This window comes from Malaclemys terrapin, chromosome 11 (assembly GCF_027887155.1).
Source record: "Malaclemys terrapin pileata isolate rMalTer1 chromosome 11, rMalTer1.hap1, whole genome shotgun sequence".
NCBI lineage: Eukaryota > Metazoa > Chordata > Testudines > Emydidae > Malaclemys > Malaclemys terrapin.
Window position 1 is genome coordinate 25611706 of NC_071515.1, and position 27138 is coordinate 25638843.

The 27138-nt window shown below is 41.3% G+C and overlaps 1 protein-coding gene across 3 annotated transcripts in view; it reads right to left on the bottom strand.

Moving 5' to 3' along the window:
• The window catches only part of SLC39A10 (solute carrier family 39 member 10), a 131189-nt gene that overhangs the window by 42792 nt on the left and 61259 nt on the right, over nt 1–27138 (bottom strand). For 2 of the 3 annotated variants that reach the window (XM_054044662.1, XM_054044661.1), the window contains exon 1: nt 21455–21552. The exons of the other annotated variant lie outside the window; for it this stretch is intronic. The gene's annotated coding sequence lies outside the window, so the exon portion shown is untranslated. Of the gene's footprint in view, nt 1–21454; nt 21553–27138 lie in introns of those variants that run through there. 3 annotated transcript variants of the gene reach the window in all.

Consider the following 27138-nt stretch of genomic DNA (forward strand, 5'->3'; position numbering starts at 1 on the left):
CAAGTCTCAATACATGGAAGAGAGGAGCTTACAAGTCTCAAGCATAAAAACATGTTTATTTATTCTGTTCCGAATTTTCAGTCTATTTACAGCAGCAGCTCTCAATTTTTTAAAAAATATTTTGTTTTTACCATCAGGCCCTATTTTTATCAAAGAAAATATGCTCCGATCCCAGCTTCTATACGCCCCACACAATAGTCATATATTCATATATATAAAATACTAGAATACTAAAGTATGTATAAATTCTAACACATTTCAATGTCTGTGCACACAGCTTATTCCAACATGGAAAAATTGACTGAAACTGGTCTGCAAATCTCCCCAGGAGTACAAAGGCACAAGATGGGGGGAGGAGGAGGAGAGGGAGAACAGAATAGGGTTAAGAGGGCTCAATGGGGAGTTCCTGTCTGAGTCCTTGAGCACCTCCAAAACAGACACAATATTAACACTGACTGCAAAATTACAACTTATGATTTAGGCTGACTTGAACTAAAATAGGTTCAGAATAAAATAAAATTTGGTTTCCATCACCTATACTGGAGTATAGCAATGTAACAAGTGATAATGTGTTAGGCATCTCCCATAGACTAGGCTCACCCTCCCTAGTTTTATATTGGCAATGACACCCTTGACTGTGTCCTCTGGGTAGAGGTTCTAAATTGTTCAGTACAGGATTCTTCAAGCAACTTATTTATGATTAAGTCTCTAGGCTCCACAGTAAAAATAATTTGTTATGAATGGCTGTCTAAAAGGAAATTGGGATTTAGGGACAGGAGAAATACTGGTACAGATAATTGTAGGATAAGCAGATATCAGTAGGAAAACATTTTTCTATTAAAAAACAAATTCAAGTTTACACAAAATAGAGATACAATTCTTAATATTCATTTTAAAATGAAATTTACAATTCTATGCCAAATTAACAAAGATCTTGCAATGTTCCTAATGGACTATAAAAGAAAGGCTTGAAAGAGGTTTCTACCTGCTAGCCAAGATCTCAGAACAAACAGTGATGTTAAATAAATGCACAAAGCAAACTGAAAAGATTTTTTTTATATATTTTCAGTTATAGAAGTCATAGGCAGGAAGTCTGTTAGTGTGGTTTTTTTTTTAAGTTGACTGTGACTCTTTAAAAACAGAGAAAGTACTGTGGAAACTGCTCATAGCAATCAAAATGGTAATCCCTTATAATTGTAAAGAGATGATGACTTAGTAGAGACTAGAAACTTGCTTTCACTTCAATAGTTTACATCCAGTTTAAGTGGGTCTGCTCCGTGACCTAGTCCTCTGTGTGTGTTCTCACTCATTTATTTCATTTGTGTTTTGTCACTGCATAGGGAATACAATTCCAAGGATCTGGCTTAGTAGCAGACACATTCCACATGGTAGGAGAAATGGGAAATCAAATTTTAATAGTTACTATATATACATTGTTTTAGATTAAAAATCTTAATGTCTAAATTTAAAAGGAAAATATTTAGAAGTTACTTCAGTAATGGATGTCAATCTACACCTTACTATTGCAATTTCTCGACACATTCAGATCATACATTGCTGTTCTTGTTTGGCTTTTAAGTGGGTTCTTAAGGGTGACACTTCAAAAACAAATATGGATCTTATTTTCAACTTCCTAAATGTCAAACTTATAACAAAGAACCATTAATTCCTATCACACCAGTACTTAGTTATTCTGAAGACAAGTGATTTTTTTAAAAAAACTATAAAGAGAAAGGAATACACTACTACTGAAAAGCATTATAGGAAATTCATTTAAAATGAGTCAACTTACATTTTTAGTTTAGTTTATCAAGTCTTTGGCTGATACAAACTTTTGGATATACCATTAGGAAAAAATATTTTCTACAGATATAAAAACAGTTAAATATTATATCGGATTTTACTCTATTTTCCACCTATCTCCTGCATTTTCTGCCCTTGTTTTCAGTGAAACTGGTTGCGGATTTATGTAATACTCATTCATTTGAAGACCTACAACTCAGTAGGGGGGCACTTCACAAGAACAGGACACTAATTGTTCCAAGCTGTATTTGCTATGTTGATACCAGATAAAACCTAGAACAGGTAGGATGCATTTATGCATAACTAAACATGCCATGAGCATTTAAAAAGATTAAAATGTGAAGTATTTGAAAGGCAAAGTGTCCCAGCACACAAGAAAACTGATTTTAAATAAACCCAGATAGCAATCTGCTAGACCAAATTACTACATATAGCTGTTACATTTTATTTTAATTAAAGAAAACTACCCCAGCTACTTAAAAATTACCCATAATTAATCCACTGAGTATATGGCCCCCTTAGAGCTATACTCAAACAATACAATAACTGCAAGCTATGTTTTTGATTGTTTCAAGCTCTTTCTTCCACTAGCAGCTGTGCATATTGATTGAGCATTAGAGTCTCAAAGTCTTTCATATATAACCAGCAACATGTGCACTGCACAAGTGTCATTAATGGATAATTTATGGGGTTGGTCTTACTACCAGCTTCCTCTAGAAACAAGGCTACTCCAAGGCTCATTTATTAATTCTTATATAGAGATAACTGGTAAAATTATGAACAAAAGTTCTGAAAGGCCCCAAAGATCATGTTAGGAGTACTGTAAAACATATATCTATTACCACTGTTAAAACTGTCACAATATGATGCTTTGTCTCCAACAGACGAGAATTATTTCTCATGGAATTAATCAAATTTCTAGATCCTAATAGAGCATTCATACTTTCAGGTAAGGAAAAGTGAAGTTTGCAGTTTCCTACCCTTAATTGTGGGAACATTCTCCCCTCTCCCCCCAAAAAACCTAGGTCATTTGATGGAGCGACACCATTTGAGTATCTAGCACTTACCTTGCTTTTACAGCACACCAGTCACGAGATGACCTCCCCAACTCTAAAATTTATGAAGAGTAAAGACAGCTACCAGAAAAGAACAAAATTTTGAGCAGACAATTAGCCATTTTGTATGGCTAATGTGGGTTCTGTGCATGAGCAGATGGACTTGGAGGTGTAACTGAGGAGTTAAAAAGTTACAATTTTCTGGAACAGTTATTTTGCTTACATTTTAGCTTAAGATAAAAAGTAGGAGGTTTCAGTAAAAAATGTGTAGAGAGTGAAATAACTGGTGAAGTGGGAAAAGACTATTTGTTTACTTAGGAAAATACTTGGGATACAATAATTAAGATTGTGTTTGGAAGCATACTTTTTTTTGTAGCCTTGCAGTGCTGAAACATTCGAAAGTGCAAAGTGTCAATATTCTATTGTCTAATAATGCTCCATCAGAAGCTTAGTGCTCATGTATGTGTTATTTAAGAATGTGAACCATAAATACATATGTGCTGTAAATAATATTGTTTTCCCAGTGTAATAAAACTAAATAATTTGTATGAATTAACAGAGCAATACAGATTAAAAGCAGTTCCTTGAGTTAGATGGTCACTTCAGAATGACTACAGTATCGGACACCTACCACATCAGTAACAATGCTAGAGGGTTTTCCTACTCAAGATTATAGAAAAATCGTTTTTTCCTCAATGCTAAACTAGACTCGTGAATGTTGCCACTACCTATAAAAAGTAATGGAGATATTTTATTTTCTCATCAGTAGTGGGAACTGTTGTACATGTTGAATTATTTCACTGGAAAGGCAGCACTGTCTTAATTTTTACATGCCTCCATTGCTGCAGTTTAAGAATAAAAAACACTACCAAAACCTTCAAATATATATAATCACAAGACTTACAGATTGTAAGTGCTAAATAAATTTTCTGTCCAGTTATACAAGACAGTAAGACCCTGATCCAGCTAAGCACTTAAACAAGTGATTAGCACCAATGACTTCAGGTTCCTATGTGCAAAAATCACTTTTGAAAATGGGACTTTAGGCCTTGATTCAGTAAGTTCCTAATGATTATGGTGTACAATATATCTATATATCCGTTTGCAAATTAAAGGGTATAAGCGATAGCCACCACTACTACCTCATTGCCCCAATAGATATACAGTAGGACCTCAGAGCTACGAACACCAGAGTTACAAACTGTAACCTGTCAACCACACACCTCATTTGGAACTGGAAGTACACAATCAGACAGCAGCAGAGACAAAAAATAAAAATAGGCAAATACAGTACAGTACTGCGTTAAATGTAAACTACTAAAAAATAAAGGGAGTTTATAAAAAGATCTGACAAAGTACGGAAACTGTTTCTGTACTTTTATTTAAATTAAGATGGTTAAAAGCAGCATTTTTCTGCATATTAAAATTTCAAAGCTGTATTAAGTCAATGTTCAGTTGTAAACTTTTGAAAGAATAATGTTTTGTTCAGAGTTATGAACATTTCAGAGTTATGAACAACCTCGATTCCTGAGGTATTCATAACTCAGGTTCTAATACTTATTAAAAAAATTAACACCATCACTACCACATATTTTGAGATCAGTTTTAAAGTCATCATTTAGATACTCGTATGGCCTTTATATCATAGTATTGAGTGTCTCAGTCTTTTTAATGTATTTATCCTCACAGCACCCCTATGGGGATAGGATGTATTATTATCCGCATTTTACAGATAGGGAACTGCAGCTGACTTGCTTAAAATCACAGGAAATTTTAGGCAGAGCAAAGAATTGAACCTGGGTCTCCTGAATCCCAGACTACCACCCAAATCGTAAGTACTGGGCCATCTTTCTTCTCTACAGGTGATCAAAGTACTGAAAAAGCCTCCTCACACACTGCCATCCAGCCCTATGACTTACAACCTACAAGAGTCACATTATTTCATCCTGGAGCTCCTCTGAGTAGAGACTGATGGTTATTACAATAGTTGTGTACCAAACCTTTATCAATCACAACTAATTTCAACTGAGACCTCAATATCTGACAACCTCCAGGACCATATGATTACTGTAAAATATCTTCGATCTTCCTAGCTCCATTTTAGTGAAGATTATTTTTAAAAGCCTTAGGGTTACCATTTTAGGACTGTACTAGAACTGTATGAGGCAAGTGTTTATTCTGGCCTCAGTTCTTTGCACACCCACAATGCAAGTGCAACTTCACTCAAAAGTTACTTCTTGCCATATTCAGTAAAAGAACACAGAACTTTGAAGGGACACAACTGGAAAGTCATCATCTGAAAATGTTGTATCTACTATAGTTATTTGTAATACACAGTATTACTGTAGCCAAAAGATGGCAAAGAACTCTATTTTTCAGTGTGTTTACTTTGTGTACATGTGAGCACTTTGGGTCTGGTGAAATTCAATGTTTCTTCCTGTATAGTTAGTATCTCCTTTTCTGAAATGAACCTTATAATATCAACAGTGAAGCAGGAAACTTGCACACATTTTTAAAAAGAATTTTCTTTTAAAAATAGATTGGGAAAAATCCTAACAGAGCATCTATCTGTCAGTTTAAAAACATTCAAGCTGAGCGTTCCTTTAACTATGCAACTACCTATGTGCACTTTCCATGGGCCCATCATCATGTTACTGTACATTCTATGGCCACACATCATGATTGGCTGGAAAAAAGCAAGTTAGACAATGCATTATGATTAAGGCTGCGAGTCTTTCACAGAGGTCACGGACTCCGTGACCTCCGCAGCTGCAGCGGTTGGTGTGGCTGACCCCAGGGCCACCAGAGCAGTTGGGGTTGCCCTGGAGCCAGCCACACTAGCTGCTGCTCCGGTGGCCCCAGGCAACTAGTCCCGGGTGCTGCCCTGGAGCAACGGTCCAGGAGCAGCAGTGGCGGGGCCCCGGGCTGCCCCCCACCTGGAGGAGCAGCAGCGGGGCCATGCGCCCTCCCCCCCCCACATGAGCAGTGGCGGCAAGGCCTTGGGGTGCCCCCTGCCGGGTGTGGTGGTGGTGGGGCCCCAGGCTACCCCCACATATATGAGCAGCAGCAACCACCGGAGCATCTCTCGCCCTCCCCCCCAAGCACCTAAGATTAAGTTAGGGATATTTTTAGACTTTTTGGTTATTGCCTGTGACGTGTCCTTGACTTTTACTAAAAATACCCGTGACTAAATCATAGCGTTAATTATGATTAGTTAGCTTATATGAAAAATTTGGAAAGAAATAACTGTAAGATAATTAGATGCATCTATTCTAGACTAGTCTTCTGCATGTAATTTGATACACTGTAAGTGGCTGGCTTATACATATATATATGAATTGCCTCTCCCTTCACTATGATCATGTTTTTTAAAGGATTTTGGTTCCCCAAAGCTACCTGCTGAACTGATTCCATGTCATCATGGTAACTGCATGGAAATATTTCCTCTTCTACTCCCAGAGCCACTTAACTCTGTCTCTTCCCTCCTTCAGTCATTATTTCCCGCTTTCCTCTCAACTTTGCATGATTTTGTCTCCTACTCCAAGGCCAGATGAAATGTCTAGTCTATTTTCATACAATTTTATTAGTGTCTCAATCCATTTCTATAGGGAAAGACATCTGTCCACTAAGTCTGCAATACTTTGACAGTACCAGACAGTGGCTCCCAGTGCAAAGCCTGGCATTAATAATTTTAGTCAATGATAACTGAATAGGTACTGTTCAACAGACTGTTCTTGACAATTTTGGACAGAAATTAAATCCAAAAATTCAAGTATTTTTGTTTCAGCAGAACATCAAGACATGTTGTAACTAACGTGTACAATGCATAGTTCATTTCCTTCTTTTTAAAGATAGATAATTGGCAAGATTATTTAAAAAACGAGTCACATGTGTTAGCATAGCAAAAATAACCCAAGTGAGCAGGAGCTTTCAGAGGCATATTCCATACATTTGCCATGTTTAAAACCCTGCCTTATCTTTTAGTTTTCATATCACTTACACTATGGATCACCAAGTTCCTGCTTTGAAAGAGATTCCCCATAAGCTCTTCATTGATGTCATACTTACCATGAAACTTGGCGAAGGCTGGAGTCTGATCATAACTTGAGTGGCATGTGTGCTATTTATTACAATATTGCATAATCTGAAAGCTTTTTTAAACAAAAAATATTTAAGAATACCAGAATTTTAACATTAACTGCTTTCTATTATTCTAAACTTTTTTTATTATTCTATAAGTAGACTCTTCTCTACTACAGTTTCAGGATAACAGAAAATAGTAAAGATCTTGTTGTCACGCCAAGTAGCAAACAGCAAATCAGAAAGGCCTGGATCTTCATGGATCTTCTTTTAAAAAACAGGAAGGGGTTTTCTGTTTATTTTTTTCCCCTTAATTATTTCCCCTTATTATTTAGAGCATACCACAGTTTTCTACAGTTCTTTGTGTGTCAAATGCATTTGCAAATCATCTTTAGAAGTGTTTTAAATCAATGGTTTAAAGTAAACTGTAACATCTGATGGTAATTTTGCTATTTGCTATTACAAAATTCAAAACACTTGATTATGAGCGTTGTAAGCTATCCAAGGTAAATGCAAAACATAATTGTCTGTCCCTCCTTTCTGAAAAAAACCTACAGATTACATCTACTGTATATAAGCCTATAATTTAATTAACTAATGCCAACTGAAAAGTAAAATAGATGGTTCAAACAACAGTAGTAAATTGGTAGACTAAGTCAAACTGGTCAGCATCAGCAAAAGTTATACTCCATGGAAAAATCTCTCTGAAAGAAATTGAAGTAGGTATGTTCAATCTGGATTGATAACTTTTTTATTTTTTTTTACTTAAGTTAAATATAGGTTTATTTAAAAAATAAGCCTATTAAAATTAGATTGGAAGTTGACAACCCATGTTAAGGCCTAAATCTATTAAAATCCTTTAAATTAAATACAAAAAACATCAAGTAGTACATATTTGCTGCCAAGTTTTAAAGAAAGTCAAACCACTAAAATGGTGAAGTCACTGGCTACACACCTGAAACCAGAGTTTGAAGTGCTAAACCAACTTTCTACAGCAGTAACCCTCTTCCACAGGTGCACAGAGAATATTTTCTTCATTTCAATGTATTCAACTAGTTCAGTTGACTAGTTCACTCGAAGTTAAGAAATCAATTGGAGTTGAAAAAAGGAGAAAAGCCTGTTTTCTTCTTCCAATCTATGAAAAAAATCTAAGTGTGAAAGGATGAGATTTACTGCTTCTAAAATCTTGAAGGACATTAATCAGAAATAATCAGTTAAATTCACTAACTTCTGGCAATATTTCCTTTATTTAATAAATCAGTTAATTTTAAATACAAAAAAGTTTTGATAAAGTTTTCTTTTATGTTTCCAGCTCATTTAATAAAAATCAATTAAAATGCTTTTGTGCAACTGAATTTGCGTTTCCATCCAAATAGAGCTTGACACTAAATCACATTATTCACCTTCTTCTAAAATAATAAAAAATTTAAAAATTAGGAATCTGAATAAATGTATGTTAAGTTATATAATTGTTTAAATAAATGTGTATCCTCATGGCTGGCAAAAAGTAGCACCAAATTTAATGTAATGGTTATATTTAGTTGCAAATCAACACATTTTAATGATTACCAGCCAATGAGAATTAACTTTCCTTTAGGAAAATAAATAAAAAGTACAAATGTAAAACATGATTAAAACTGATTATGTAAATCAAGGTTTCCTGCTTGCTGATTTAAATCATGATAAAAACTCGTAATGTAAATTGCTTTGATTTAAATCAATCCACCCTGTGTTCAATCTTTATGATGCTATCAAATGTTGCACATAAAGAATCTTTTTAATGTAAGTCCACACTCATCTAAAGTTTAGTCTAATTATTACATATAAGTGATTTTACAGTCTGACCCTGAGAAGTGCTGAGCTCTCAACTTCCACTGGAGTAGAGGATGCTTAATACCTCGTAGGAGGTGCTACCACACCCATATTTTCTGATTTCTATACATATTAAAGTGCATAACAGGTTATTTTATTCCACTCACCCTATCACAGAGCCACTTCATTAACTTTTTGTGCTAGCTGTTCACTCAAATAATTTGTCCCTCTCCTCATTCTGCATCATTGCCAGATTAAAGTTACAACCTGTTGCTCTGCATAGGTCATTTATTTGGAGTAGAAACAGCAAATGTCTAGCTACTGACACCTTAGTCCTCAATTGGATTTTGACTCCAAGGTTTGGAAAAATCCCATAACCTGATGCCCTAGATAATTGTGTTACGGTTGGACTACTATTTTTAGTAATTTCGCATGCCTAGCAGATTATATCTTCAGCCAACATACTAGTGCGTCATGTACAAAGTGTAAAAAATAATAAGAGACAAAGGACACCTCAGGTTCTCTTACTGTCTCATATTTTCTCATTAATGATTTAAACATTAAGAAATTCTCAGTTAAGCTGCTTGTATGTTCTGTATGATTCAGATTGCACCTTTACAGATAAAGTAAATTTAGTATTAAAAAATAGTTACCTTTCGGGGTAGATTGTAGCAGGAGAAAATTTCTTGAATACTACTTTGGTCATTACCAAGCAGTCAAAGGAAAGAATTTGTTGAAGGCAACAGAAATTCAAAAGTCCTTCTCCACTGCCACCTTACCCAACCATCCAAAAGCGTATGTGGACTAGGGTTGGAAAGTGTGCTCAGTGAAAAGCATAATACGTCAGAGGTCATCACTGTGTTCTTCCATCACTACTGGAAGCTACTGTAAAGCACAAGATTACATAAATGATGCTGACCAAAATTAAGTAACAATCCCAGAATTGTTCTGTCCCTTGTGTATTGTCTAATATTTATCTGACACACGGCTAGGTATATGGCTTCACTGAATTGAAATATGTCTATCTCCCTTTGAGAATCCCCTTGTTACAATATATAATTAACACCTTGCCTTAGAAGGTAATTTCAAACCTATATTGTGAATTTATAGTAAGTAATCAAGTTATAGTAAAAGAGTAATCTAAATTTCAGTAGACACTGCCAAAACACTCTCTGAGGAAATGACACTGTGTATTTCAATTTTACTACTAGATTGAAAATGTAATAGAAGTATGTTGTCTTTAACTCCAAAAATGCAATTGTGCTTCTTTCCTAGTTCAATGTATTAACAGGAAAGCACTTACTTAAAAAAAAATACATTCTATACACCATACAAAAAATTAGTGCCCCTTAATAAATTATTAATTTTTATTACTTTATGAACCAACATTCCTGTCCAAAGATTAAAAGTACCATAATTCTTTGCTCTCTTAAGAAAAATGTTAGATCAACATATATAGCCCTTTGACACTGGAAATCCTGAAAAGAAGTGCCAGAAGTCAAAGAATGTCTTTTGAAGACAGATAAAGTATTTTTTATAATATTTAACTAGAACCACTTACTTGTGGTGTAATTCAATCATTTTATACCACTAATTTAATTATACAAGTACAAAATAAAAACACTTATTTTTAAGTATTTAATTCACAATAATTACCTGCAGCTACTGTCATTTTTAAAAGTCTTAAAACATCTCCTTACCTTAACTCATCCCACTAAGAGCATTCATGCAGTTTCTTAATTCCAAGCATCATAAACCCTTTTACACATTCCTCTCTGCATTATTCAAACATATCATGCGCTCAGCGAAGTCACTTGACATAAGGATTGTGCCATGAATCCACTAAACAAAAAATGAACCTCTGTTGGTATTTTAGATTTGTACACTTCAAGAGTCAGAAATGCATATACCTTCCTCATGATTAAGAGTGTATGAATTCTAATAGCACAATATATTTTGTGTTATTTTATGTACATTACCCTCATGCTATAGTAATGAGTCTCAATACAAGAACCAAGTAAGACAGTTTCCCGGTGATGAAAATGTGAACAAAATAACCAAACGTACAATAGATTCACGAACATTTTAGACGTTAGCTAAGGGCAGATCATCATCAACAACTAATTTCTCTCATTGTCTATGCATTCAGATTCCATTCACTTCAATGAAGATACATACAAGTAAACGAGAGTAAAGGACAAATAGATAATCCAAGGACTGCTGAAAAAAAATACAGAGCCTCCTCTAAATAACTACTTCAAATGCAGCCCAGGTTAGTAGTGACCGAAAGTCTTTGGTCTATAGGTATGTCTATATTGGAATAAGAGACCCACTGACAACTGGGGCTGGCCCGGGTCAGCTGACTCGGGCTTGCAAGGCTAAAAACTACAGCATAAACATTCGGGCTCAGACTGGAGCCCAGGCTCTAGGATCCTCCCTCTCGTGGAGTCCCAGGCTCCAGTCCAAACATGCACACATCTATTTTATAACCCCACAGCCCAAGCCCTAGGCCAGCCACAGTTGTTTAATTGCTGTGTCACAGATGTCCCCAATGTATCATACTGTACATGAAATAAGTGAACCATAAAAATCTAGTGAGGCAAACTGTCCGCATCACAAAAAACAGCCATCACAACTGAAACTAGCTAGCATACTAATAAAGTGTTAAGCAGAGGCCAATGATTAGGATGGTAGGATGCTGAATTATCCTCTTACCCTGGGGTAGGCAACCTATGGCACGCGTGCCAAAGGCGGCATGCGAGCTGATTTTCAGTGGCACTCACACTGCACGGGTCCTGGCCACCAGTCCGGGGGGGGCTCTGCATTTTAATTTAATTTTAAATGAAGCTTCTTAAACATTTTAAAAACCTTATTTACTTTACATACAACAATAGTTTAGTTATATATTATAGACTTAGAGAAAGAGACCTTCTAAAAACGTTAAATGGCACGCGAAACCTTAAATTAGAGCGAATAAATGAAGACTCGGCACACCACTTCCAAAAGGTTGCTGACCCCTGCTCTTACCCCTACAAGTGGTCCCCCTACAGATCATTGATCAGGTGGGTTGAGGCAACAATAAGTAGAAGACTTCTCTTTCCATGACTGTCAATCTGGCACCTTCCACGAGTAAATTCCTAGGTAAGGTTTTTAGGTTATAAAATAGAATTATTTATTAAAAACCTAGATACTGAGTGCTCAGTTTAAGCATTTAGGGAAGCTTTTCTGGTTTAGTTTGCATTCAGTATGAAATGAGGAAGTGTCACTGTTCTGCACTGTCAGCCAAATAGATCTAGAGGATTGTCAACCAGCCACCATCATAGAAAACATACAGCTGTACGCATAGGATACTTGCCCTGTAGAGAAGACTGCTAATTATAACATACACAGCTGTAGAACTGACATACTGCTACCATTCTGAGCAACTTTATAACCAGACAGCATTGGATATATAGCGCTATTTAGCTCCACTTCAAATGAAAAACCAGTATTAAGATGACACACTAATGCTACTCACACACACACAAAAAATCACAAACTGAATCGTTCTATTTACATCTCTCTTAAAGAATGTTTTAAATAAAATTAAACAAAGTTACATTTTCTTTATGCTACATATAGCTTGGACTATCAATACTAAAAATGACTATATGCACCTTCATCGGCAATTAGATCTACTAAAGGGAAAAGCTATCTATTAGATACTCATCAATTATCAGCAGTACATCAGATTACATTTCCAGTTATCATGCATAATTTGTAGGATTATTTTAATCCACGTAGTAGTGACCGTAGCACTGTAGCCCTGAATGAAAGGCTAGCAGAGTTCTGTTTACATAACTGCTACAAGTTGGATGATCACTGCACGTTCACAGGATAACAGAGTCTATGTGGACTTAATATTTTATTACAGCAGCATCTGCCAGCAGCTATAGTTAAGATCTCTTAGTTTCCATTATAAATCTCTATTTTTGAAGTGTTTATAACCTGGATGCAGACTGTTTATAACCTGGACTAAAATCTAACATCAGGCCTCTGTTGAAGCACCTATTTTTATACAAGCTATTGGACTTCTATATAAATAAAATCCCCATATATTTATTTTTAATCATTTAAAAAGATCTAGTAGGATATTTTTAACCTTACAACTGGGCACAAAAAGTCTAGAAATATCTCAACTAATAGAGCGAGTCAGTCACATATTTTGACCATAGCTATAGTCATTCATCAACTTCCAGTAAAATGTGACCATTAGATTTCAGATCACCTAGACTAGCAAACAAAGATCAGTTATGACTAGTTAAAAAGTCTCCCCACCATTTGAAGATCTTGACCTTTGTCCCTTAAGAGCAGTTTGCAGCTGAATGGTTATGGAGGCACAACATAAACGAATAATCAGGTGACTTACACAGTTCTAGCCCAAACTGATTTTCCTAGCTTTTGAGTGTTTAATGTGTTTTAAACATCTTTAAAATCTTTTTTTTTTTTTAAACACTTTGCTTAATGGTAAGAAGGTACAAGTGTCAATACAAAAGACAGCAGAGATTATCTAAAGCAGTGTTTCCCAAACTTGGGACGCCCCTTGTGAAGGGAAAGCCCCTGGCGGGCTGGGCCGGTTTGTTTATCTGCTGCTTGTTTATCTGCTGCGTCCACAGGTCCAGCCGATCGCAGCTCCCACTGGCCATGGTTCGCTGCTCCAGACCAATGGGAGCGGCTGGAAGCGGCGTGGGCCGAGGGATGTACTGGCCGCCGCTTCCAGCAGCTCCCATCGGCCGGACCTGCGTACACGGCAGGTAAACAAACCGGCCCAGCCCACCAGGGCTTTCCCTACACAAGCGGCGTCCCAAGTTTTGGAAACACTGATTTAAAGCATAGACACTAAAAATGCATTTACTAGGCAGTGACAATAAAAAGCTTTCTCTGGGAAGTAGGTGGAGCCATTAGTTTATAGAATGAACCTGGAGATTTTCTCATTAGATTCACAATAGCTCAAAAATTCTGAAAAGCAGCAGTAAAATTGATAAGGGCTTGTTAGCTTTACTTTGCTGCTGCTCCCAAATTGTTCTGGGAGTCTGCTTTCTCCACTCCCTTCAGCCAAAAGGGCAGAAAATTCTCCCTACTTATGTTCATGGTTTTCCAAGAAGCAGCAGAGTGAAAGTTACAAGATAAACTAAGATAGCTTCAGAGTTTCTTTTGTTTTGCCTCAGCAAAACTGCACTCATTCTCTTCAGTGTCATGGTACTGCTCCTCTGAAAGCTATGAGCCACATTAAAAGTGATAGCAGGAGGAAGACTAAGGGCATGTCTACACATACAGTGCTGCTGCAGCTGCACCTCATCTGGTAAATATGCTCTACACCAAAGGAAACACTCTCTCCCATTGGCATTATAAAACCACCTCTGTGAACTGCAGAAGCTATATTGGCCCGCCAATATGGCGCTGTGCACACAAGCACTTATGTCGGTGTTACTTATGTCACTCAGCGGGGTGGTTTATTTCCCCCCTGAGCGACATAAATTATGCCGACATACGCTATAGCCATAGCCTAAAACTCACCATTCTTTTCCAGTAGTTGGAGGGAAAAGAGAGGAAAGTAGTTCCTCCTTTACAGCAGGTGGGGGTCAGAAGGAAAGAGAAGTTGGGACATGGAGAGATGGGGATAAGAGGGGTAATGCAGCAGCTAGTAAACAGAGAAGAGTGAGTTCTAAATCTAATCAGACCCCTTACTAACCAAGATTGGCCATGGACCAGATACACCAGCCTGCAAACAATCCCACTGACTCTCCCTTCCAGAAGCTAGTGGGAGAGGCACTGGGTTTCTCCTGCCAATCTTCCATTGGCTTCTGGTTTTTAGAGGCCTACTAGATTTTTTTTCCAACTTGATATCACATAATGTGGTAAAGCAAATGTGACCTAAAAAGAAGCCAGTTAAAAAACAAAGATAAAAGTGCTGCTGGTTATAAGAACCATTTCTCCCTTCACATCCCTGATTTTATTCATACTACAGACTAGCCCCATATTAAAAAGAAATACACACCCAAGAAAGTAGAATCTCAGGCCTTGGCTACACTCATGGATTCACAGCGCTGCCGCCAGCGCTGCGAGAGCTCTCTCGCAGCGCTGTATGTACTCCACCCCTCCGAGGGGAATAACTTGCAGCGCTGCGAGCCAGCGTGGAGCGCTGCAGGCGCTGATTACACTGGCGCTTTACAGCGCTGCACTCGCTGCGCTCAGGGGGGGTGTTTTTTCACACCCCTGAGCACAGAAAGTGCAGCGCTGTGAATTGCCAGTGTAGCCAAGGCCTCAGTATGGAGTCAAAATCACTTCTCTAAGGGCTCGTCGACACTGGTACTTTACAGTGCTGCAACTTTCTCGCTCAGAGGTGTGAAAAAACACCCCCGAGCACTGCAACTTTCAGCGGTGCAAAGTGCCAGTGTAGACAGTGCACAACCGCTGGTCGCTGCACTCCCAGCGCTGGTAGTTACTCCCCTCGTGGAGGTGGTTTTTTTATAGCACTGGGAGAGCTCTCTCTGCGATCACACAAGCAACATTAAAGCGCTGCCACGGCAGCACTTTAACATTGCTAGTGAAGACATGCCCTAAGCCTCTGAATGAAAGAGCTCTTCTCCTTTGGCAGATACCTGCTTCAGGCCACATAGTTGTTGGCATCTTTTGTTAAGTGGTGCCTCAACACTTTTTTGTTGATGTTCTTTTTAACAGCTACAAGTAAGTGCTTTGCTCAGGAATTGGCACCATGTTGAAGACCTGGGGTACATTTTAAATAAAATCTCAGCTATACTTTGAGAAAAAACAAACAAATTTCTACATTAACTATAGAAGACCTTTTCCTCTCTCTCCCTCTGAATCCTTAGATATTGCTTGCGGCCTTTCACCTACAGATTAATAAGGCAAAGTAAAAGTAAACAAATGACATTTTAACTAGGTAAACAGAACTATACACCATACTTAAGCCTGGGATAATCTGGCCTCCATAGATTTTTAACCCAGATATTACAGAATTTTCTCCAATTGATACTGCCTAGCCAGACAATTAAGTACTGATATTCAATTTAAAGTACTAAATGTGATTCCTTGCCTTGTTTGGCCAAATCCACACAGTAAGTCTGCGTCAGACAGAAAGCACCTACTACACCTCTACCCCAATATAACACGACCCGATATAACACGAATTTGGATATAACGCGGTAAAGCAGCGCTCCAGGGGGGTGGGGCTGTGCACTCCGGCGGATCAAAGCAAGTTCAATATAACATGGTTTCACCTATAACACGGTAAGATTTTTTGGCTCCCGAGGACAGCGTTGTATCAGGGTAGAGGTGTACTATTATTCCTGTACATGCATGTTAGCTGTATTTGCCCCCCCCCTCCCCCCACAACCACCAATTTCTCAATTTGTGGTTTTCTGCTGTTTGACTAGGAATATCAGTTTATATGTTATTGTAATTTCCTATAAAATATGAAGGGAATGAACTATTTATACTTAGGGACTAGCTACCACAGTGGCCCAATATTCTGTTGCTGAAACCTTTCCAGGACACCATACTGAAAAGAGCATACTTTTTATCCAAGCCACACTCATTTGGGTTCAAGACTACTGATTAGCATGGGTTTCTTCCAGGTATCACAGTAGATAAAGGGACACCATCAGAACTCAACTTTTTTAAAAACACATTTGGAAGTACATTTCTAATGGATCCCTAGATTACTGAAAATGAATTAAGTTTTCACTAAATATACTGTTTACTTTTTCTTCTCAAATGCAAAATGAAGATATTTAGGGCTGGTCCATGCTAAAATCTGCCCCAAAATAATTACATTGTTTTCAATTAACAGCTGGTTATTTGTATATGATGCCAGTCTGTGTATGGACACCTACTTTGGAATAAGTGTTCTATTGCAGTTTTGCTTACATTTGTACAAAAAAAAATCAACTTAAACTAAGTCAAAATAGAACATTTACTCAAAAGCACATGCACACAGACTTTCACCAAAACAAAGGTGTTAATTATAATAATTTCGTTATTTCAATACAAGTTTGTGCAGACTAAGGCTCTAGTCAATTGCACTTTTGCCCAGAGCCAATTTAAACATACTAATCTTATGTATTAAGCACCTGCTGCAGTGACTGTCACAACCAGTAGAGAAATTATTTAAACAAGCTCTTTCATTTTAAAAGATTAAAAACCATAAAATATTTTGATTTGCCTTTTGTTTTCTACAATTTTTTTTTCTCCCTGTAAAATATAAGTTGTAGGCCAAATGTGACAAGACAGCATCTTATTCATTGTTTGCAGTGTTGTTGGAGCCATGTTGGTACCATGATGCTAGAGAGAAAGTGGGCGAGGTACTATCTTTTATTGGACCAACTTCTGTTGGTGAAAGAGAGACGCTTTTGAGCTTGCACAGAGGTCTTCTTCAGACTGCCCAAACCTGAAGAACAGCTTTGTAAAAGCTTAAAAACTTGTTACCCTGCTGGTTTACACTTCCATGTTAAATTATTTTTAGTACTCCAGTAGATGGGATACTAGCTACCTACTGCATCCACCTTCCATGGACACTGAAGTACTTTCCCCTACTGAAAACCCACATGAGCTACATGAACTAAGTAAAATACGTATGATTTACAGCGGTGGTTCTCAAACTTCTGTAAGTGACCCCTTTCACATATAGCAAGCCTCTGAGTGTGACCCCTCGTAATTAAAAACACTTTATAATATATTTAACATCATTATAAATGCTGGAGGCAAAGCGGGGTTTGGAGTGGAGGCTGACAGCTCTCGACCCCCCCCCCCATGTAATAACCTTGTGTCCCAGTGGGGTCCACTCCCCCAGTTTGAGAACCCCCGATTTACAGCTAATCTATACACAGTTTTCAGGGTCTTTTGTACTCATTCTTCCAAAAGTACGTTGTTGCAGTTTGACCAAGGAGACTAAATAAAAATTAAAGTTCTAATAACAAGGCTTAAGATTCAATAATATTTAAAAAATTTATTTTGGACAAGGACATCTATTTCAAAACAAGTTTGTTAATGAGAAAGTGCTACCCATTCAGCTACACTTGTTTTTTGACAATTCTCATGGATGAATTAATTAATTCAGAAAGTTTTTTTTACATTAGCATTCCTTTTAGACCAATATTCCACACACTAACGATTATACAAAAGAAGTTAGAAGTCCTTTTTGGGGATTAGAGTGGTGTGTTTTATTTATCCTCCTCCCTTCACCCTCCTCCCAAAAGAAATCAACCGGTTTTCACAGGATACACAATTAAAATCTTTTTAAATTAGAAGCCATTCCTTTGGCAACCTCTTATGGTCTCCAAAAGAGAACCTATTAATAAAAAAATTCCTTGGATAGTCTATTAAGTGTATTCCCTTTGCAAATGTAATGTTATCTATTTTTAATCATCTTGTATCACATTAGTTATTCTGCATGGTAGTCCCCAAAAGAACATTTTTTTAAATTTAAAAAGCATACACTCCCCTTCAACCACTTGTCAGTTAAAAGAGCAACTAGTTCTCAACTTCTAAACACTAACCAGATACCTTCAATACGTATTTTTCAGTGATTTCAGGCTGCTGCTTTCACATGGAAAAAGCATGGCATAGGGCTTGTCTACACTGCCAAGTTGTCAACAAAACTTTTGTCTTTCACAGGTACTTAAAAAAAGCTCCCTTCCCCCCAAAAAGATAAAGGTTTTGCCTCAGCAAGTGACAGTGTGAATGCGGCTTTGTCGGCAGGAGCACTCTCCTGCTGACAAAGTGAATGCTGCTCGGGGGACTGGAAGCATGCCGACATTTAGAGACAGGGCTGTGTCGACACAGTCTTGTCGCTAAAAGCTGTGTGGTATAGACAAGCCCATAGTGTTCTACTGGAGAAATCAAGAGTAGTTATTTAGGCTAGATGTATGAAATGTTTGTAGTGTTAGAAGCTAAAACTGTATCTACCTTAACTTGAGTAGCATTTTGAGTTGCGGAAGGGAGAGGTGAGAAAAAAGTGGCACAGACAACATAGCTGAGAAGGATAGACCTGAGAAGACAAAAAAAGCACGGGGCGGTGGGAGGGGGGAAGAGACTATTAAAAGAGTTGTATCCCACACAGCATCTCAACATGATTTACTATCAGGGAGTTCTGCTTCAAGAAGAACCAGTTCAGGCACTGAAAAATGGCAAGACAGACAAGAAAAGGCTGAACCACTTACTCCCTCTAAACATTTTCTAAAAGTTGTATGTAGTGTAGCTGTAACCATGTCGGTCCCAGAATATTAGAGACACAAGGTGGGTGAGGTAGTATCTTTTATTGACCCAACTCCTGTTGCTGAAAGGGACAAGTTTTCAAGCCACACAGAGCTCTTCCCAGGCTTGGACTGTAACTCCAGGACCCTGTGAGGGGGAAGGCTAGCAATAGGTGTTTAATTGCTATATCACTTTAACCTTATTTTTCTTTCCTGTATGCCGCTTGTGACTGAGTGATTTTGCAGAAGCTGTCTCAGTGACAATGGCCAACCAAGTTTCCCTCACTTCCAACAGTACCACGTAGCTCTTGCTTTTTTGACACTGTTCAAGGTTACACATAATTTACCTGAGATGCACCTCATGATAAGAAGTTTCCCCAATAACAGAGCAAACCAAGAATATGAAACTGAAAAGTACAAAAATGCATCGCACCACCCACCTTCTAGTGTTCCCTTCTATATCATTCTAAGGAAGGTACCCTATGTGTAGTCCTTCAGAGCACATACTGCAGCTGAGGCATAATGATGGCTGGTTGGGAAGACCTAAAATACACAGTAACTTACGGCAGGTCTACAATTAAGACATTTCACTGGCACAGCTGCAACATGTTAGTGAAGATGCTATATGCGGTTGGGAAAGCATCTTCTGTTGGTGTAGTTCAGCCTGCACAACACGCAGCCCGCTCTGACACGCGGGGGAAGGCGACCTCAACCCCGCGCGCCGCACTCTGACCGCCCTGACAGTCAGAAGCGTGGCTGCCGGGTTTGCCCCCTGCCGGGGCAGGGGGGCCCGACCTCCCCCACCCCTGGGCAGGGGGCGAACCCGGCAGCCGCGCTTCTGACTGTCAGGGCGGTCAGAGCGCGGCGCGCGGGGCTGAGGTCACCTTCCCCCCCCACGGCAGGGGGCAAACCCGGCAGCCGCGCTTCTGACTGTCAGGGCGGTCAGAGCGCAGCGCACGGGGCTGAGGTCGCCTTCCCTCTGCCCCCACCTCCCGGCAGGGGGCGAACCCGGCAGCTGCGCTTCTGACTGTCAGGGCAGTCAGAGCGAGGCGCGCAGGGCTGTGAGGTCACCCCCCTGCACACGCGTCTCCGTCTCCCGCTCCTCCTGCCTGGCATCCAGCGTCACTTCCGGGGCTGCTGAGGCGGGAAGCGCTAGGCACAAGGCAGAGCCGGTAAGTCCGAGCGAGGGGAGAGGCACCCGGCCTGGGCTCAAGCCACAGCTCACAGGGGCTGGGGTCAGGGGGATGTCCAGCTCAGAGGGGCTGGGCTCGGAGCTGAGGTCAGGGCTGGGGGGGAGAGGGGGGAGAATGGGGTCAGGGGGGTGTCTGGCTCAGAGGGGCTGGGCTCGGAGCTGGGGGTCAGGGCTGCTGGGGGATAGGGTTGGGGGGTGCTTAGCTCAGAGGGGCTGGGCTCGGAGCTAGGGGTCAGGCCTGGGGGGGTTGGGGGGGGGGACGGGGTTCGGCGGGGCTGGGTGGCGCTGGGGGCCTGTTTCAACACGGCCGGGGGGTTTCGGCCCTAAGCTATTTTCTTTGGAGTAATATGGCCCTCGCCGCTTTACGAGTTGTGTAGGCCTGGTGTATTTAATCCATCTCCCCAAGAGGCAGTAGCTATGTCAACAAGAAAAGCTCTCCCTTCAACATAGTGCTGTCTACACCCAGGGTTTGGATGGTATAAATGTGACACTCAGGGATGTGGATTTTTCACATCCCTGAAAAACATAGCTATACTGGTGTACGTTTATAATGTACACCCGGCTGTAGAGTTGGGAGCATAATGAAATGGGCATACAAGCTGGAGGCCAACAGCAAACGTTTGTTCCCCCGGGAAGGGGCAGAGGCCCACCCACGCCAGTCACCCCCATGCAGCCCTGGCTGGAAGCTGGGTGTATTGCTCCGGGGCGTGCAGAGCGCGCTTGGGCTTTCAGGCCCATGTGGGAACCTCCCCACCCCTGGTCACTACAGCTTGCAAAGCTGAGCCTGGTGCCCTTCCCCGGCGGCGATTCACAGCCGTGAGAAACCGTGTTCAGCCCGGCCACGGCATATGGGCAGTTACCTCGGTGCCTCTAGCCCCCCATTACCGGGCTGCTGCTGCGCTGGGCCGGGGGCGCCCGGGCCGCAACTGAGGGGGAGGGGAGATATGGGGGGGGGGAGCCCGCACTGGGGCCGGAAGCAGTTTGGGATAAACTCAATGGAGCAGCGCCCCCCCCCCCCCCCCGCCCCTTCACTAAGGCGGCCCCGGCGGCGGGGTCTCACTGCTGCGGCCGCCGCCGGCGCCACGTGATGAGGCGGCGGCCGCCTCGCTGCCCCCCACATGCCGCTCTGCAGCCCGCGCAGGGATGGGGGCCGCGGCCCCCCGCCCCCCAGCCGGCCCGGGGCCCGGCCGCCGCCTTCGCGGCAGCGCCGGCCGGTTGTGTGGGGGAGGGAATGTAAACAAATGGGGTTTTATAGCTACCTCACTCGAGTGCCGTGTGCATCTCCCTCTCCGCTCGGTACCAAACCGCTGGGGCGCCTCCTCCTCCGCAGCGGCCGCCGCGCTACGCCATTCACCAAACACACTTACGCCGTGCCAGCCGCGCTCTGCACGCACACTGCTACGAACCATGAGCATAGGCTAAGCCACCACCTTGGTGGCTCAGCCTAGCCAATGCGGGCTTCCCCCCGCCCCCTTCTACGTAAACGGCGTAGCACAACCTCTTCTATTCTCTGCCCCCTCCCTCCCCGGGCTGCTGAGCTCATCGCCAGTTTACTCAGGAGGAAAAGGCGCATGCGCCGTCGGGCAGCTCCACCGGATACTGCGCTGCCCTGTTCGGTGCAGTCGCCCCCGGGGTAGGGCGCGCGTGACCCCCGCTCCCGCGCGGCCCCGGCGGGGAGCGGGACCCGCAGGCCCTGTACAGCCGGGGGGCGGAGGGGGTGATCGTGCCCGGGCCCCTTTGCCCGCAGGAGGGACGCGGGGGTTGGGCAGAGGCGCCACGGTGATGGGCACGGCGCGAAATGGCGAGAGAGCGGGACGGAGCGTCGCTAGGCTGCAGCCTGCCCCGGGCCAGGCCAGCGCCACGCGGGAGGCTTTGCCCCTGGGCGGGGGCTGCAGCGAACTCGTGTTGGTGAAGCGGTGCCGGCCGCTGGGGATCTCAGGCGCGGATCACTTTACAGCTGGCCTCGAGCGACTGGGCCTTACCCCGGCCAGGGTGGGTGCACCCGACCCGAAAGGGCTGTTTTAAACTGGCAAAGGCAGCGGTAGTTGAACTACAGCAGTTGTTCGACCCATTTAAATTAAACGGGTGCAACTTCTGCTTTTCTGTGCTTTGGAGAGGAGAACAGTGTTACCCGCCCTACAGGTTTTACTGGAGACCAGTTCAAACCACAGCACAGGGCTAATACCTTAATCTGTGCCTCTCACGGCAACTCTCTCCATCACACTCTCTTGTTGGCTGGTGTACAGTTGTACAGCGCCGTAGACTTAAGTTTTGCCCTTTTACACCTGCAGAATATTTGATCCTTTAGTGAAAATTTAGTTTAAATTTTGCATAGCTATTAAGCTATTTTACAGCCCTAGTCCCATATTCCGTCTGTATCCAAAATTCCCATTGACACTAGGGAATGCAGAATGGAGTCCTATATCTGCTACCTGACAGAATTTGTTACTGGGCAATAACTCAGTATTTACAATGTGTATGTGATTGCATTTTTTTCTCTGGGTCTGATTGCTTTTCCAGTTAAAGTCTAGGTCATCAAGCATTTAAAAAAAAGAAAAAAGGTAAAAATAATGACAGGTCAAGGCATGTTAGGTAAATTGAAACAAATATACCAAATGTGGACAGGTCCTTTCATGTTTAAGGGGTGGTCTGTAACCAGTTTTTGTACTGAATTAGCAGTTTAGAAACTGATGTATTAAATTGGTGCAAGCCCCAGTGGAGGTATTAATACTGATATAAAGGTGTTAGTCTATACTGGTATAGTATAGTGTCATAAATTTACCCCACATAAATTTACACTAAACCAGCACCTTTATACTAATCTGACTGCCATCACAGTAAGGGGTTGAAACACGTATTCATAGCTTTTAAGGCCAGAAGGGACCATTAAATCATTTAGTCTGACCTTCTGTTTGTCACAGGTCATTCAGTTTCACCCACTTAACCCTTATTGAGCTCAGTTGGTGTTTGGCTAAAGCATATGCCACCTTTAAAGCAGCTTGGCTCATCCTGAACCATAACTAAGTGGCTTGAAAAGAAACTTTCTAGTCTTCACAACCATTACACACTAGAAAGATCTTTTCAAAAAGTGCTGTTTTAACTGAATTCAAAGCAGCTTCAGTCCCAAACAGCTATTTTAAAAGCAAGAGATGCCACATTTCAGACTGAAACTGGAAATGGCATTGTCAGCAGACAGAGTAGTAGGAAGAAATTTAATTCAGCTACATATCTTATAACTAATGTGTTCATTAACTAAAACTCCAGTCTTAATAAATCAGTGTAGTTTTGTACTGGATTTGATTTATAAAGATTGGATTTTTAGTTACTAGGTAACTGCCTCACTATGAGGAAACTAATTTTTCTTGTATATAGTCACATATAAACCTATCCCAGACTTCTTGGATTCAATGAGGATGACAGCTGTTTTGCAGCGTAACAAGCTGTGGGGGGAAGGGAGGAAAAGAGGGACCACAGCATGCTCAGGGCAGGAGGCGGGGCGGGGATTTGAGGAAGGAGTCCAATAGGGTCAGGGAGGGGGTGGAATTGGGGTGGGGCACAGGTGGAGCTGGGGGGGGCGGTGTCGCGCACCCACCGGCACCGGGAGAAGATGGCGCCTATGCTAAAGAGTTTCATAGAGTCGTCATCTGGCAGGTTTAAGCTCAAGGAAAAGAATAAACGTGGGTAACACTTCTGTAGCCTTCTCAGGCCACACTGGCCAAGCATGAAGAGAAATTTAATAAAATGCTTGAACATGAGAAAGTGTTGTTAAAAGAGCTTTGGCTCAAAAGTAAGTAGACAATAGCTGATAAGTAGCGTAGCAGAGGATAGCATATAAAGCATTCCCCCTTCCCTACTGAATAATTTTCTGGCCTGTAGCTGAAATATGCTGTTCTGGTACAAGATTTCCAGTTTTCTTTCTATGTATTTTCTGCTGTATCTGGTCTGTTGTTTTATTTACACTTTCTAACATTCACTGTGGCAGTGTGATGCACACTGACAATGTACACGGTGGGAATGATGCTGGGAGAGGACATTGGACACAGAGTAGGTAGGGAGTCCCCTTAAAAATTTTCATATAGGTGGGAGGCTTTCAGGGTGTATAATCTCTAGTGTGAAGTTTGACCACTTGCACAAGTAGTTGTAAACTTTCAGTCTAGGGTCCATCAAGGAAATGAGCAGTGTTGGGGATAGAGTTAGAGCGAGCCATACACAGAACTGTGTCTGACCTATTTGGGAATTATCCAGATACTGTTTTGAGCCTCAGAAGTAGTAGGGTTATTGGTGATCAGTTTTTAAGTGAAATTCTACTGTTAAAAGTGATTATGTAAAAGTGACACCTTCAACAAGTTACTCCCCACGCGTATTCAGAGTCAGATCAGTTCACTATAGTGACAAAATTAAGTTTTTGCTACTTCTTACTCCTATTAGCCCTGCTAAACTGAGTGAGCTTCAGATTGTACTGTATTTTGTTTCTCAGCAGAGTTATTTACTATGTTCCAATCAGTTTCCTGTGCAAACTCCAGTGAAGATTTAAGGTTACACAGGTGTAACTGAGGAACTAATTTGTGCTACAGAGCTCTTGTTATATGCAAGCTGGAAAGAACCCAGTTTGAGTTTCCAGGGCTAGCCGTTATTTGTAAGTGGGATTGGACGTAGTATATGAACAGAAATCTTCTCACTGTGCTAACTTTATTCTGTTAAATTATTTTCTTCTTGTTTTTCAGATCGCATTTGCCTAATGTAACTACAAATTTTATTTTATTGGACTTTGGGAGACAACTTCTGTTAGTAACAGGACTGTCACAGGATTCAAGAATGACAAGAGAGACCCACACCCAAATTTCTCTCACACACATTTGTTTAGTCTCCCCTAAATCTAATACAAAGTAAATCTATATGGAAAGTACCTGTTTTTCCTCTTTGTGCATAGAGGAAAAAAACAGTCACAAAAGTTACAGCAGCAACTTCTTTAGGAGGTTTCCTGCACAACTATGGCAAAAGTTTATATGACTAGTGCCAGGCTGTTGTCACCTAGTGTGCCTATTTCTTTACAGTTTATGCATATTCTCATACCTTTTCATTTTAAGACTAACTTCTAATGACAAACGAGAAAAGGTAGGGTTCAGATACATGTGGGTACCTTCTAGGTTCAGTTTTGGAACATTCTAATAATTAGGATTTTTCTTCAATCTCCCTAATGAGACGTTTCTGCTGTGTTGGCTTCCCATTCTGATTACATCCATGTGAGCATAAAATGGCATGCATAGATCAATAAAAGTTTACACCATCTATAAATAAAAATCAGCCTGACCTTAATCCCATTTAAGTCAATGGCAACCCCCCCGCCCCCGCCATTGATGACAGTGGGAGCAGGATGAGGCCTCCCATCAGCATCTTTTCTTTTTAAGAAATCAATGGGAATTGTGAGCACTGAACACCTCACTGGACTGGACTCCATGCAGGACGTGATGTGATAAGACACTCACAAGGCCCAATTCTGCACTGATGTCAGTAGGAGTTCTGAGTGCATCAGTAGCTCTGTGTCAATAGTTACTGGATATTTTCTGCTGGGCCAAGGCTGTGTTAGCTAGTTGGATAGGGCAGACTGGAAATTACATGAGAGTTCTAGAAATGTACTTTGAAAGCAAACTGGAGTGATTCCTCTGTGGAAAGGAAATGTTGTCTTCTAAACTAATCTGTTTATATGCTGAGTAACTTTATTGTATTTGAGAAGAGGGTATGAATACAAAGTTTTATTGATTCTGTCCTTTAAACTGAGAAACTGTAGATTCATTGGAAGGAATAAATGGGCAAAATCTAGAGTGGTTAGACTATGAATGCTAGATTCCTACAAGTTGGTCCTTGCAAACTTAACTGACAATTGGTAGCCTTTATATATAATGAAATCATTCATCCTTTACTGAGTAATAGAAGCACAGCTCTTCTAAAACTCTTAACTATGCCCCTGGAGCTAAGTCCCATGTTGCCTCCACCCTTGTTGTATAATGTGTAAGTAAAATGGCAAAATTTCAACTCATGCAATTCTTCTATTGTGGGCGGCGGCAGCACAGTTCCCAGCTGCTTCCCTAGTTATTGGCTACCCCTAAAACCCACCTCAAGAGTACCATGTTGGAAGGAGAAGCAGCATTAGCTAATATGGACTCTTTGCAATAACACACAGTATGTCCTGTGGCTTTAAAGTTGGAGAATGTGGTAGAGCACAGCTGTGCCCCCCTGCCACCCCCCCATCTCTTTACAATTGATGCTGAACTTTGGGGGGGACACAGGGCTTAAATTCAGCTGAAGCAGTCCAGAGCAGAACGCTGGTAAATATTTTCTAACCTACAGGAGCCCCAGCCCCGCCCCACAGCTGAAACCCAGAGCCCCAAATGGGGGGAGGAGGGGTCATCGGGGCTCTGGGAAATAATGTCTGAGACTTTAAGCCCAGGAGAGGCTTTTGCAGGGGAAGAGAGGAGACATTGCTTATCCATGGCACATTCCCTGGGTATAGGCTCTCCTCTGCTTACAAGAACACAGGAGAGCATGAGGGCTTTTGTTTTCACTAAGTTGCACTGGCAGCAGAATCTGAAGTCAATGGAAAATCTCCTAGTGAGCTCAGTAGGAGCAGGATGTATCCAGGAGTCACTGAGTGGGCTGGTCCACACTCACCCCCCACTTCGAACTATCTTAGTTGGAACTTAACGTGAGTCCACACACAGCAGGCAGGCTCCCCCGTCGACTCCGCGTACTCCTCTCACCGAGCAGGAGTACCGGTGTCGACGGCGAGCACTTCCTGGATCGATTTATCGCATCTAGACAAGACGCGATAAATCGATCCCAGAAGATCGATTGCTTACCGCCAGACCCGGAGGTAAGTATAGACGTACCCAGTGTTTGGCTTGGTAAAGGCTGAATATGTAGCTCAGGATTTGTCGCCCGAAGA